The following is a 14,545-nucleotide window of genomic DNA, read 5'->3' as shown; positions in this document are numbered from 1 at the left end:
GTGGCATTCCGACTCAAACTACCACCATCTTTAAAAATTCCCTGTACTTTCCATTGTTCTCTTCTGAAAAAAGCCGTTGCTCCCAGCAAACACAGTCAACCTTCCTCTACAAGACCTCGGCCTCTGCTTATTAATGGAGAACGCGAGTTCATCATTGAAAAAATTCTGGACTCAAGGAAGGTTCAAGGGCAGGTCCAGTTCCTAGTCCATTGGAAGGGTTGCGGCCCAGAAGAGCGAACTTGGATACCCCAGAAGCGTCTCCACGCTGAGAAACTCCTTAGGGAATTTTGTAAGAAGTTTCCTTCTAAGCCTGGATGTCGGGGTGCCTTGACCCCTCCTCAAGGGGGGGGGTACTGTCATGAGCCGCGGCGGTACGCCACATCCTGGCGTGAACTAGCAGCCGGGCGTGTGCTTTAGATTCTGTGCTCTGTTATTATCCTTGTGGCATAGATGTAGGAGGGTGTAGGGACATCCTCCAACACCAGGGGGAGCTCCTATATGATTTAAACTGGTTCACTTTTATTTTTATACATGCTTCCTGGTTATGTTATTTCCTATGCTAGTTCTAGCTAGTAATTAATTAGTTAATTAGTTTGACAGCTAGTGTTTATCTTCTCATAGAGCCCTGCTGTCAATATAAGTGAGATGAGATAATGCTATCAAAATACAATAGCATGGGTATGTCCTAATGACAAGGCATAAGTCTGACATAAGTCATGGTGGAGTATGACACATTGGTGATGTGGCCAACTCCGTAAAGTCCAGAAGTATGACAAAGAGCCAACAAAGAGGTGGTAGACACAGTTCCCTAAGCTTCTTTATAGCCAGAAGAGAGGGATATTATAAAACCACGTGAAACATATAAAATCTCCCGTGTTCAGCATAAATAAACACCTAACATTTCTGAGGTTAGTCTCTCTTTAAGTAATTTAAATGACGTAAATGTTAATTCTAATTAGCATTAGTTTACAGTCAGCTCTCCTTAAAGTATGGAACCTATTGTTTGGGTAGTAATTAGTATAATTAGCATGACAAAGGATGCACTTCACTTAATCCTACTCTTTGTATTCATTCTGGTTTTATTTATTTTACACTAAATAAATTCATCCTCCAAGGAGATAAAAGATAAAATAAGGGAGGGAAAAAGTGAAATTAAACTGTCAGAATCCCCTGTAAGCTAATTGTCATAAAAGAGCAATCAGACATGATTTATACAATGATTTTTATTATTAAAAATAAACATAAATACATCATATAAAATATGTATTTTGTTGTTATTTAAAGTGATACAATTTGTTTTATTGGGGGGGATATTTTGATGTTTGGTTTGCTTTGCTATGTACATTTCTAATTTGTTTCAAATTTCCCTTATGGGAAGGTCAATACATTTGATTTATCTTGATTTACCTAAATCCATAATATCAGTTTGAATCTAATGTATGTTTGTTTTAAGTAGAGATGGGCGGGCTCGGTTCCCCGATATCCGAACCCGCTCGAACTTTGCCTATCCGAGTACCGAGCCGAGCAGGCTCGGTACTCTCCCGCCCGTTCGGAATCGAATTTGAAGGAAAACGTCATTGAGACGTTGTCGGATATCAGGGCTCGGTTCTTGCGATATTTGAAATGCATAAATACTAGAGATGGTCACTGACCCCCGTGTTTTGGTTTTGGATTCGGTTTTGGATCTGGATTACCATCGTGCTTTGGTTTTGGTTTTGCAAAACCGCCATTGTGTGTTTTGGTTTTGGTTTTGTTTGGTTTTGTTTTGCTTTTTTTTTGGAAAATCAATGTTTTTGGGCCTAAAATAACTCAATTTAGTGCTCCAACTGTTTAATAGATAAGTAATCTAATTGTAGAGGTAATAAATCATCCAAAAAACTGTTTTATTCCTGGTAGGTAGGCCTTCATTTATTCTACACACAAAACAGATTGTCTTCCTCTCCATCTATGCATATTGGCAATGCAGCCATCGTCTTTGGATGTATATTACACCCTACACTTATAGTTAAATATGTAAAGAAATGGAAAAAGGCAGTTTGCTTTCTGTCTCTATAGGCCCCCCTCCACTTGTTTAAAAAACCCAAAAATTCAGCCGTTATAGACTGTACAATATTAATTTAAATGGACAAAGCCAGTTTGGTTTCTGGCTCTCTAGGCCCCCCTCCACTTGTCGAAAATACAAAAAAATTCAGCCGTTATAGACTGTACATTATTAAGAGAAATGGACATAGCCAGTTTGAGGTCACTCTGTCTATGACACCCTACCCTTAAGGAGAAATTGCCCAAACAGCAGCCTTTCAAGACGGTACGTGATATGGAAATGCCACAAGTCCCTTTCCTCTTTGGGGGTAGATTGCAACCTACACTAACATAGAAAGTTTTAAAAACATGTTATCATCATCATCTTCAGGTTCATTCTCACCCTCATCAGTTTGTACATCATCATTACAGACTATCAATTCATCACCGCTTGAATCCGCCATTAGAGAACAGTCAGTGCTTGGATGTCTTGGATGGTGAAGGCCTTCCTAGTGGAAGGTGTAGTTCATTTTTATAAATATCGTTTTCTCCACATTTTTGGGAAGTAACCTTCTACGGCGATCACTGACTAAGTTCCCTGCTGTGCTGAACACTCGTTCAGAGAATACACACTGGAGGGTGGGCAGCTTAAGTATTGCAAAGCAAGTTTGTACATGGGTTTCCAAATGGCCTGCTTTTCTTCCCAGTAAGGAAAGAGACTGTCTGACATTTCCATATCAACTACCTCTTGAAAGTAATCCTCCACCATCCTTTGCATGTTTATACTCGTATTGGATGGAGTTATGGGCAAAGTGACAAATTTTTTTGAAAAATCCTTTAAACCAGCCCAGATGTTAAATTGTTCTGGTCTGCCCCCTGCCTCTTCCATGCTTCTTTTAGGGAAATTTAATTTTTTTTTTTTTTTTAAATTTTTATTTTGAAACCGCAGAGACAAAAAAGGTAACATACTTAACAGTTGTGCCATCAACAAATGACAGATAGTACAGAAATAGAAGACCCAGATTGGCACATATAAAATTTTGACCCTAGTGATAATTAGAAAGCAGTGCTGAAGTAAAAGATAGGGTAGTCTATTAAGTATTAAAACTTGAAAACATTTATGGTAAAGCGGTGGTTTTGTTTTTTTTTTGTTTTTGGGGAGAGGAGGGGGGGGGATTGAGGGAGCAAGGGGGGGAGGGAAAGCATAGGGTTAGGTTATACAAATCAAACAGTACCCGGAACAGGAGATTTTTGCCACTTGAACCAAGGTGTCCAAACTTCCCGGAATTTAGGAACAGTGTCATTTAGTAGAGCAGAGATATGTTCCATAGAGGAAATGAACCATATACGGTTAAGTAGCTCTGTTTTAGAAGGAGCGGACGGTTGTTTCCATGCTCTTGCAATAAGTAGCTTGGAAGCCTGGTAGATATCGGCGATTAAGCAGTTTTCGGCCTTGCTAATATCAGGAATAGGTTGGTTTAGCAACACCTGGGCCGGTACTTTAGTGACTCTGATTCCAGTTACCTTACGTGTAATAGCCATAGTTAGATTCCAGAAAGCTTGGACAACCGGGCATTCCCACCAAATGTGCAAGAAACTTCCCTTAGCTCCACATAAACGCCAACAACGGTCAGAAGCAGATGGGTAAATGCGGTGTAGTTTTTCTGGGTCTAGGTACCAGCGCGAGTAAATTTTAAAGCAATTTTCTTGAATGCCTGCGTTTATGGAGATCTTTGCAGTTCTTGCCCGAATGATAGACCACTCCTCGCTGTCCAGTGTTATCCCCAGGTCTTGTTGCCAGGCCTCCTCGTGAGGTTCGGGAGTTTGGTCCAGAGGGGATATGAGCATGCGGTACAAAATTGAAATGTTACCCCTGCGTCCCGCCGAATGTATACAATGTCGCTCAAATGGGGTTCTTTTACGCAATTGGGTGGCTCTGGCCTGTGACTGTATAAAGTTCCGGATTTGTATATATTGGAAATGAGCCGATAGTGGCGGATGGCATTTATTCTGGATTACTTCGTATGAGGCAGGTGCGGTTTCCCCCACGATATGGAGGAAACGTTCCATTTTATGTCTTTTCCACCAGTCGGCCATCGCCTCTGACCTACCCGGCTGGAAAAGTGGGTGAGTCCAGATAGGTGTCAAAGGGGACGGGTAAGGTGCCAGGCTGTGTTTTTTGTTGGCCAGATCCCAGGAATTTAGTGTAAAAGATATGGAGGGGCAAGAGTATGCTGAGGCAGGTCTACTAGATCTGGGAAGCCATGGTAGATGATGCACAGGGGCGACTGGTGACAAAGCATTTTCAATGTCCACCCACCTCTTCAGGCCTGGGTTGAGGTGCCAGGAAATGATAAAACTTAACTGAGTAGCAAGAAAGTATTCATGTATTAGCGGGAGGCCAAGTCCTCCAGCCTCTTTGGGCTTAGCCAACATGGTCCTCCTCAATCTAGGTTTCTTTCCTTGCCATATAAACCTGTTGCAGGTTGATTGGAGTGTTGTTAGGATTTTGCGAGGGATTGGTACTGGGAGAGTTTGGAATAAGTAAAGTAGGCGGGGAAGGATGTTCATCTTAATTACCTGAATTCTGCCTATCCAAGAGATGTACATGGGCTCCCATTTAGATAAGTCTCGTTGGATATTGGTTAGTAGAGGTACATAGTTTGAGTTGTAAAGGCCAGAAAAGTGTTTAGTGATATTTATCCCCAAATATCTGATTGATTGAGGCCGCCATTGAAATGTAAAAGACTGTTGGAGAGCTTCTCTAGTAGTACGGGAAATATGAAGTGGTAATGCCTCAGACTTAGAGTCATTGGTTTTGTAGCCCGATAGCTTACCAAAATGTTCTAGTTCTAGCATTAAATTTGGAAGCGAAACCAACGGGTTTGTCAACGTTAGTAGTACATCGTCGGCAAAGAGGGAGATTTTATATTGTTCTAAACCCAGGGTGATACCAGTTATGTCAGGATTGCGGCGTATTTTGGCTGCTAGAGGTTCAATGCATAGAGCAAACAGTAGGGGGGACAGCGGGCAGCCTTGTCTCGTTCCATTGTGTAGTTGGAAATGACTGGACACCTGGCCGTTAGTCACAACCCGTGAGGTGGGATTAGAGTATAATGCCGAAATGGCTTGTAGAAAATGTCCTCGGAAGCCAAAAGCCTCTAACGCGGAGAACATGAAGGGCCAGGAAACCCTGTCGAATGCTTTCTCCGCATCCAAAGCCAAAAGTAGCGAGGGGAGTTTGTTTGAATTGACATGGTGGATTAAATCAATTACTCTGCGAGTGTTATCCGGGGCCTGTCTATTAGGAATAAATCCCACCTGGTCTGGGTCTATGAGGTCGGCCAAGACTCCATTCATTCTGTTAGCTAGAATTTTGGCGAAGAGTTTCACGTCAGTGTTGAGGAGGGAAATAGGGCGATAATTTGCACAAGCGGTGTGGTCTTTTCCCGGTTTAGGTAGAACTATGATATTGGACGAGGTTGAGTCAGGGTGAAAAGTATCCCCCCGTAATATCGCATTAAATAGAGTAGATAGTTTGGGAAGTAGTTTGGGGGCAAATGTTTTGTAATAGGCCATAATGAAGCCGTCTGGTCCTGGTGCTTTAGAGGGTTTCTGCGAGCTGAGGGCACATTTAACCTCTTCTTCGGTTATTTCCGCAGACAGTTCCGTCGCTTTGGACGTGCTTAAAGATGGAAGGTGACATGAACGTAAGTAATTAACTAAGTCAGGATTACTTAAGTTGGTCTCCCCCTGATTTGGAAGGTTGTACAAGGCTTCGTAAAAGGAACGAAAAGTTTTATTGATGACCCGTGGGTCATGTGACAGGTTGCCCTTTGAATCACGGATGCCGCTAATTGTTTGAGAGGCTCTTTTGGCTTTAAGACTATTTGCCAACAATGAGTCTGCTTTGTTACCTTTTTCGTAGAACCTCTGTCCCACCCATCGGAGGCTTTTTTCTGTCTTTTCAGCTATAAGGTGGCTAAGCTCCCCTCGTGCTTTAGTTAATTGGGTTAACAACTGGGCGGATTGTGTTTGTTTATGCTGTGTTTCGAGAGCGAGGATCTGCGAAGACAGTAATTCAATCTGGGCCAACCGTTGTTTTTTGCGGGTTGCTGCAAATTTGATAATCTCCCCCCGGATAACTGCTTTGTGTGCCTGCCATGTGGTGGGAAAGCTTACATCCTCAGTGGTATTAATCTCAAAATATTCATCCAACTTATCATTCAAAAGGTTCTGAAACTGAGGGAGCCTAAGAAGGGCTCCATTCAGCTTCCATGTTGCCCCCACTCCTCCGGTGGACGCGAAATCAAAAGTAGCCTTGGTTGCCCAGTGGTCAGACCAGGGGTTGGAAAGAATATCTGCTGAGATCAATGACGACATAAGATGTGGGCAGCAAAGAATCATATCTATTCTCGAGTATGAATTATGGGGGTGAGAGTAAAATGTATAATCTCTTGCAGAGGGGAATGTGGCCCGCCAAGAGTCAAACAGACCCGCCTCTACAATGTGTTTGTTTAAGGATTTAGAACCAGGTGTATGTGCCCGCGAAAGTGGCCCGGTTGAGCGATCTAGAGTTTGGGAAAGAATTGTGTTAAAGTCACCTCCCAGTAGCACCCGACCCAAGCGGTGGGAGTGCAGTTCCCGAAAAGTGGTGTGAAAGAAGTTAGAGTGACCCGTGTTCGGGGCATAAATTGTCATTAAAGTTATCGGGATAGGCCCAATCTTACCTAATATGATGAGGTAGCGACCCTCTGCATCCGCAATGGTCTTGGACACCACCAGGGGAACTGACTTATGTATCATAATTGCAACCCCATGGCGTTTGGAGGTGTAGTTTGCGTAATAGACCGTGGGGTACTTCTTAGAGGACAGCGAGGAGTGGTGATCCTTCTTAAAATGAGTTTCCTGCAAGTATACAATATCGGCATGACATTTGTTAATATAGGAGTGCAGATATGACCTCTTTTGAGGGGTATTCAGTCCCTTTACATTCATAGATAAAACAGTAAGAGGCATTTTTGTAGCAAAAAATTCGGTACAGAGTAATATGAATAAGGTGGTAGCTTCAGTTGAGTATACCTAGGGAGTGGGTCAGGGTGGGGGGGGAGGGAAGAAAGGTAAAGGAATTTAAGGGGCGGGGGGACCCTGTCTGCAGCATAGGTTTGGCTACCAAATGGGGGAACACAGTGCTGTCTCAGTCCAAGCACACTGACCTGCAGTAATGTAGGACAGTTCTCTCCACCTTCTAGACTGGCAGTTGTTAGCAGCTGTAAATGGCTGTAAATGGCGATTTCAACGCACACTCCCCTGCTCAGTAGCTCCAAAAGACATATGCAGGCACTTGCCAGCTAAGGGACTGCACGGGGAAGCCTCCGCGGGTCTTGCCCAGAGTGGAGACCAGATCCGCTCCAGATGCTGCAGTGCACGCTGCACGGAGACCGCCGACCGGAAGTCCCCTGCTGCAAACCGGAAGTCAGGCTGTCCGGCCGTCAGATGCACCAGAGACCGCAGCCTCAGAAGTGCAAGCAGGCCCCGACTCGCCGCCTGAAGAGCCGCTGACCCAGCCGCTGACCCAGCCTCAGGACCAGGTAGGACGTTCTTCCCGATCGCCGGACCCCTTCAGGCACCACACCTCGTTAGCGCAGCGGGACCTCGTGGGGCGGCAGCTCAGATTGATATTCAATGACGGCCAGGCCTCCGGAGCTCTGACCAGGCTGCGGGCAAGGTATTAGTCCGCACCCACGTCCGAATAGTGCTGGGGGTACCACGGAGACAGGGATGCCCGTTTTATGCGGTATTTGGGAGCGGGAAGGACGTTAGCAGGTATATTTAGCGGTAATCTCTAGGAGCTCTATGAAAACGTGGCTTACTAGGATGGCTGCCAGACCACGCCCCCGGAAATTTAATTTTTTACGAGCAGCAGCAGCTTGAGAAAGTGAAGAAGGACACGTCGTCAAGCCAAAGCCCAGTTCAGCGGCCAACTTGCTGAGCAATAGCTCCTTGCAAAAGTTCACATCTCGCTCATTTACAAGTAAAGACTCAATGTAGGTTTTAAACCTTGGATCAAGCACAGTGGCCAAAACGTACTGATCCGAGTTCAAGATCTTAATAACTCGAGGATCATTGTGAAGCGAATGAAGTACTTGATCGACAAGGCCAACATACTTTGCTGAATTGCTTGCTTTCAGCTCCTCCTTCATTTTCTCAAGCTGCTTTTCCAATAGTCTAATTAAAGGAATTACTTGGCTCAAACTAGCAGAGTCTGCAATCACTCACACGTCACAACTTCAAATGGTTTCAGCACCTTGCACAGCACTGAAAGGATTCCCCACTGTGCAAGAGTGAAATACATTCCCCCTCCTTTCCCAATGTCATGGCTTGTGCAATACGCTTGGATGGCTTTGCGCTGTTCCTCCATCCTCTGTACAGGGTGGAATTCCACCTAGTTACCACCTCTTGCTTAAATTGGTGGCAGGGCAAGTTAAACTGCTCTTGGAGCTGCTGTAATCTCCTAGATGCTGTGGCTGAATGCCTGAAATGGCCTGAAATTTTACGGGCCATCGAAAGCATCTCCTGCACCTCACGGTTATTTCGTAGGAAGCTCTGCACCACCAAGTTGATGGTGTGAGCAAAACAGGGAATGTGTTGGAAATCACCCAGCTGTAATGCTCGCACTATATTGTTGGCGTTATCAGAAATGACATACCCTGGGGAGAGTCCAAGTGGTATAAGCCATGCATCAATCACATCTCTCAGTTTGCGTAACAAATTGTCAGCTGTATGCCTGTTAGTGAAGCCGGTGATACAAAGAGTGGCCTGCCTGTGATAAATGCTACGTAGTGGTGTACATGCTGCTGCTGTTCCTGCTGGTGAAGGTGAATGACCAACCCAGTGGGCTGTCACAGTCATATAGTCTTTGGTTTGGCCACTTCCACTTGTCCACATATCTGTGGTTAAGTGGACAGTGGGCAGAATGGCATTTTTCAGCGCAATCTCTACATTTTTACACACTTTTTGGTATAGTTGTGGAATTGCTTTACGGGAGAAATGGTGTCGCGATGGAATTCTGTAACGCGGATACAAAACCTCAATTAACTGTGAAAAACCAACTGCGTTTATTGTGGAGATTGGACGCAGATCTAACACTAACATTGCAGCCATGGCGTCTGTGATTCGCTTGGCGACTGGGTGACTACTGTCATATTTGCTTCCCCTCACAAATGATTGTTTCACAGTTAATTGCTGAAATGTAGGACTGCTCATTTTATTGACCTGCCTCTGGGATGACGATTCACCCTCAGCAGCAGCAACAGCATCAGCAGTGGGACTAACGCTTTCTTCAGAGGAATCAATAATAGTGCAGGAGTCATCCAGCCTTAAGTGGGATGCCGGGCTAACTCCAAGTGCTACTGAGGATATTGATGAGGATGGTGTGGTGGGTGTATTTTGTAGCCGTCGGGATGTCGGTGAGCAGATGGTCTTAGCTGATGATGGAGTGCTTGTAATTTTTTGGGAAGAACTTTCAGCTTTCCCAACACTTTGCCATGAACTCTCGTTAAATGGCGTAACATAGACGAGGTTCCAAGATGGTTAAGGTCCCTCCCTCAACTGACTGTGGCTATATATACACTACAAATGGCTATACAATTGTTGTCTGGATTTGGGTAGAAATAATTCCACAGATAAGAAGTGGATTTTTTTGTTTTATGCCCAGGCATGACTATGGCCTTTTTCTTGTCACGTGCCAGAACTTACACAAACAACCTCATCCTCATCAACATCCTCATTGGCGCCCTCGTCGCCTACACAAATATGCCCCTCATCCTCTTCTAATTCCAAAGTGGCATCCTCAATTTGTGTATCACCGGCTATACTCGGGCTATTAAGGCACACATCAGCAGATGGCTCACGATTAGACATCCCACTGTTGGATGGACTCTCCACAGGGATTGGTGTCATTTGTGAATCAGAGCAAACATTATCCTCTAAGGCCTTACTGTTATCTTGCAGCTCGGCTTTGACGCGTAAAAGTAGTTGTGCACCAATTGTAGGCTCGGTAACTTTTTGGGATCTGGCACTAATAGCCAAAGGTGAAGGCCTCATTCTCTCTTTGCCACTGCGTGAGTAGAATGGCATGTTGGCAATTTTTTTTTTATCGGCACTTAACTTTTGCTCAGTAACACTTCTTTTTCGCTTCAATACTGTAATTTCTGTTTTTTTTTATTTTTTGGACTGATTTCGAAACACTCTGTAGTTAGAAATCGCCTTGCCCAGATGACGTACTGGGAACACTAACAACAGGACTGGTGATAGAACCTGGTTGCTCATTGTGCTCATATGTGGACTGCTTTGAATCCATTCTCAGCCCAATGCACTTGCAGTGCTAAAAATTATTTTGTAAGATACTGCTGACAGATAGTAATTTTGACAGCCAAAAATATTTATGCACAATTATGGGGGACACCCCAAAAGCACTGAGGAGTGCTAAAAATTAGTTGGTAGATACTGCTGACAGATAGTAATTTTGACAGCCAGAAATATTTATGCACAATTAGGGGGTACACCCCAAAAGCACTGGGGAGTGCCAAATATTGAAAAGAAAAAAACCTCTATCCTCCTTTCTTCTTTAGCGATTTTTGTTACAACAATTGGAATAAGAATATTGGATTTGTCCCTGCTCTAATCAGCCTGTGACTACACTCTGCTCTCACCCTCTGTCAAATGGCGATGGATTGCTGTGGAGGCATGTATTTATAATCTTGAAGTATCGCGAGAACCGAGCCCCGAGATCCGACGACGTCACGATGACGTTCGGCCTCGATTTGGATTCGGAGGGGGCGGGACAGAACCCAGCTACTCATCTCGGTACTCGGATAGCCAAAGTTCGTGTGGGTTCGGTTCTCGAGGAACCGAGCCCGCCCATCTCTAATAAATACCCACCTCCACAGCAATCCATCGCCATTTGACAGAGGGAGAGAGCGGGGTTAGGTCACAGGCTGTATTAGAGCAGGGACAGAGCAATAATTGTATACCTTATTCTTTCAATTATTATTGCAGTTCTGATACCAATTCTATTAGCAATTGTTAGAGGAGGATAGAGGAGACTTTTTTTTTTTCAATATTTTGCACTACAAGTGCTTTGGGGTGTCCCATATTCCCCAGTGTGAAACACAAATTTTTCTGGCTGCCAAAAGTCATATTTAGCAGCAGTATCTTTCAAATATTTTGCACTACAAGTGGTTTGGTCTCATTAAAATGGATTCAAAGCAGTCCACATATGAGCAGAATCAGCAAGCAGGTGCTGGCACTAGTCCTGATGGTAGTATTCCCAGTACGTCATCTGGTAAAGCCTATGTAAAAGTACATAGTCTTTTTAAATCAGGGGAAAAAACACACACACAAAAAAATTTACCATGTTGAAGCGAAAAAGAAGTGTTACTGAGGAAAAGTTAACTGCCGATAATAAAAAAAATGGCCAACATGCCATTCTACACATGCAGTGGCAAAGAAAGAATGAGGCCTTTGCCTTTCTTTATTAGTGGCAGATCAAAAAATGTTACTAAGCCTTTTTCTTGTGCGGTCACTCGTGACCAAGCAAGACCAAGTAATTTGGAGTCTAAATGTGGTGCACAACTACTGTTACGCGTCAAAGCCGAGCTGCAAGATAACAGTAAGGCATTAGAGGATAATGTTTGTTCTGATTCACAAATGACACCAATCCCTGTGGAGAGTCCATCCAACAGTGGTATGTCTAATCGTGAGCATTCTGTTAGTGTACCCATAAAGAAGGGCCCTTTCAGCAGTTCTGCTGATGTGTACCTGAACAGCCCGAGTGTAGCCGGTGATACACAAATTGAGGATGCCACTTTGGAAATAGAAGAGGATGAGGGGGAGATTTGTGTAGGCGACGAGGGCGCTAATGATGATGTTGATGAGGATGATGCAGACAGATACCAAATTGCCTTTCTCAATTTCTATTTATATTCTAGATTATATAACGGCTGAATAGTTTTCTATTTTACTCCTAGTGGAGAGGGGGTCTGATGCAGACAGATACCGAATTGCCTTTGTCCATTTCTTTGTATATTCGAATTTCTAGTTCTACAGTCTATGCAGGCTGCTTTTTTTATATTCAACTACAAGTGGATGGCGGGGGGTCATAGATAGCCACCAAAGTACCGTGGTCCATTTAATTTTACTTTCTAGCTCCACAGTCTGTGCATGCTGCTTTTTTTTATATTCAACTACAAGTGGAGGGTGGGGGGGGCATAGATAGCCACCAAAGTACCGTGGTCCATTTAATTTTACTTTCTAGCTCCACAGTCTGTGCAGGCTGCTTTTTTTATATTCAACTACAAGTGGAGGGCGGGGGGGGGCATAGATAGCCACCAAAGTACCGTGGTCCATTTAATTTTACTTTCTAGCTCCACAGTCTGTGCAGGCTGCTTTTTTTATATTCAACTACAAGTGGAGGACGGGGGGGGCATAGATAGCCACCAAAGTACCGTGGTCCATTTAATTTTACTTTCTAGCTCCACAGTCTGTGCAGGCTGCTTTTTTAATATTCAACTACAAGTATAGGGTGTTATATACACCTAAAGACGATGGCTACATTGGCAATAATCAAAGATGGAGGAGGTAGACAAGCAGGTTTGACTGTATAATTTTCAGACAAGTGTTCGCATTAAAGACGGTCTACCAGGGATTAAACTGTTTTTTTCCTAATTTATTAGCTTAAGAATTACCTCACTTATCTAAGAAACTGGTGGAGCACTAAATTAGGTTATTTTAGACCCAAAAAATGTTGTTTTTTTTCAAAAATAGCAAAACAAAATAAAAACAAAACAAAACTAAAACCAAAACACGCAAGGGCGGTTTTGCAAAACCAAAAACAAAACCTAAACACGGGGGTCAGTGACCATCTCTACTTTCAATGCAAATAATATCTAACTTTCTTTTCATATTGGGAAGAAAGCAGAAAGTTTATTTGACCTGCGTTTGTTGCAGTACCCATTCGCTGGGATGGCTCTGTTAACTAATTGTGGCATCAGTGAGGCTAAGACTGTGAAATCTACTTTAGATATATGGGGCTATATATCTGACAACTAGAGAAGGGGCAAAGTAGCTGCAAAATTTTGTGCAAATCAAGTTTTGGCAGAACAGGCAATTTTGCAGTAATTGAAATTCCAATACAAGAGTTTTGCTTTTGCTTCTCCATTCTAGAGAAAACCAGTACACACATTTTTGTAAATTAATATTTTGTGGAATGAACAGTCTATGAATAGAGCTGTCAGGGTGATAATCAATTCATTCTGCTGTGCAGTGTGAATGGTAACTCTTAAGACCAAATTCTGCCAGCGAACCATGTCACCTATCAGGAAGCTTTTAGGCTTTTAAAAAAAACTGTCCCACATTTGTAGGTTAAAATAGGTCACTAAGTATATGTTTGTTTTCATTTAATATATTGGCCCTAGTCTCTACCTGTCTTTCTGTCTCCCTCTCTGTCTGTCTGTATGTGTGTGTGTGTGTGTGTGTCTATATTAGGGAATTTAGACTGTAAGCTCCAATGGGGACAGAGACAGATGTGAATGAGTTCTCTGTACAGCGCTGCGGAATCGGTGGCGCTATATAAATAAATGGTGATGATGATGATGATAGTTGCACAATTTACATAACTTTGGCACAAGTACAGTCTTCTTAAGAATTTAATGAAGCCTGTGCGTGTTTTCAATTTTTTAGGTTCCATAAACAATATCTTGCTCACCACTGGATACTCTTCTTGAGTGTTGAGTTCTGCAGGTTTTTCAGCATTAGAAATCTTAATATTGAGTACATTTAGGCTTTCTGCGGTTCTGCTTTGTGCAATATATCCAATGGCTTGATTTACTCCAGGATTCATGATTTTAGGTCAATAGTTCTATTTTTGATAATTTTTTTGCAAACCTTTTACTACTGGATCAAACTGAAAAGTGATTTATAAAGCAGTTTAATTTGCTTGTAAAGTAAATTTGCTCAACTTTTTTTTATTTGTTTTTCTTCTTATAATTTGTTGCACAACAATACCATTTTAGAAGACAATTTTGTTGCCAAACAACATTTTAAAAGATGTTTTTTCTGCCAACTTCACAGAATTATTCACTGGCTTCACATCACTGAAATTAGCAGAATCTTCGATTTAACCAACTGCTTTTGAGTCTAAGCATATACTTTGCCTTCTGCATCTGTCTTAAAGCATTTAAGGACTTTTTAACCTTACATTTTTTTCATTGCTAAATAATTTAAAATGTCTCTTTTTTTAAAGTCTTTAAAAAAGGACACAAGAATTACAGTATTGTGTCTGGCTCGTCTTTGACTTCTCTGTCAATTTTGGACCCTCCTTTGGACCTGTTCATGTCCGAATGACATATTAACATGCCCCAATAGTTTCAAACATTTACACTGCCATAGTCCAGTGTGATATACAAAGTTGTCCTAACTTCAAGAGAGGCTGGATTCGCAGCTTGTCACACTATATTATGCGCCT

This window comes from Mixophyes fleayi, chromosome 1 (assembly GCF_038048845.1).
Source record: "Mixophyes fleayi isolate aMixFle1 chromosome 1, aMixFle1.hap1, whole genome shotgun sequence".
NCBI classification, from domain to species: Eukaryota; Metazoa; Chordata; class Amphibia; order Anura; family Limnodynastidae; genus Mixophyes; species Mixophyes fleayi.
The sequence above is the reverse complement of the archived record's forward strand: the minus strand, read 5'-3'. Positions refer to the sequence as shown.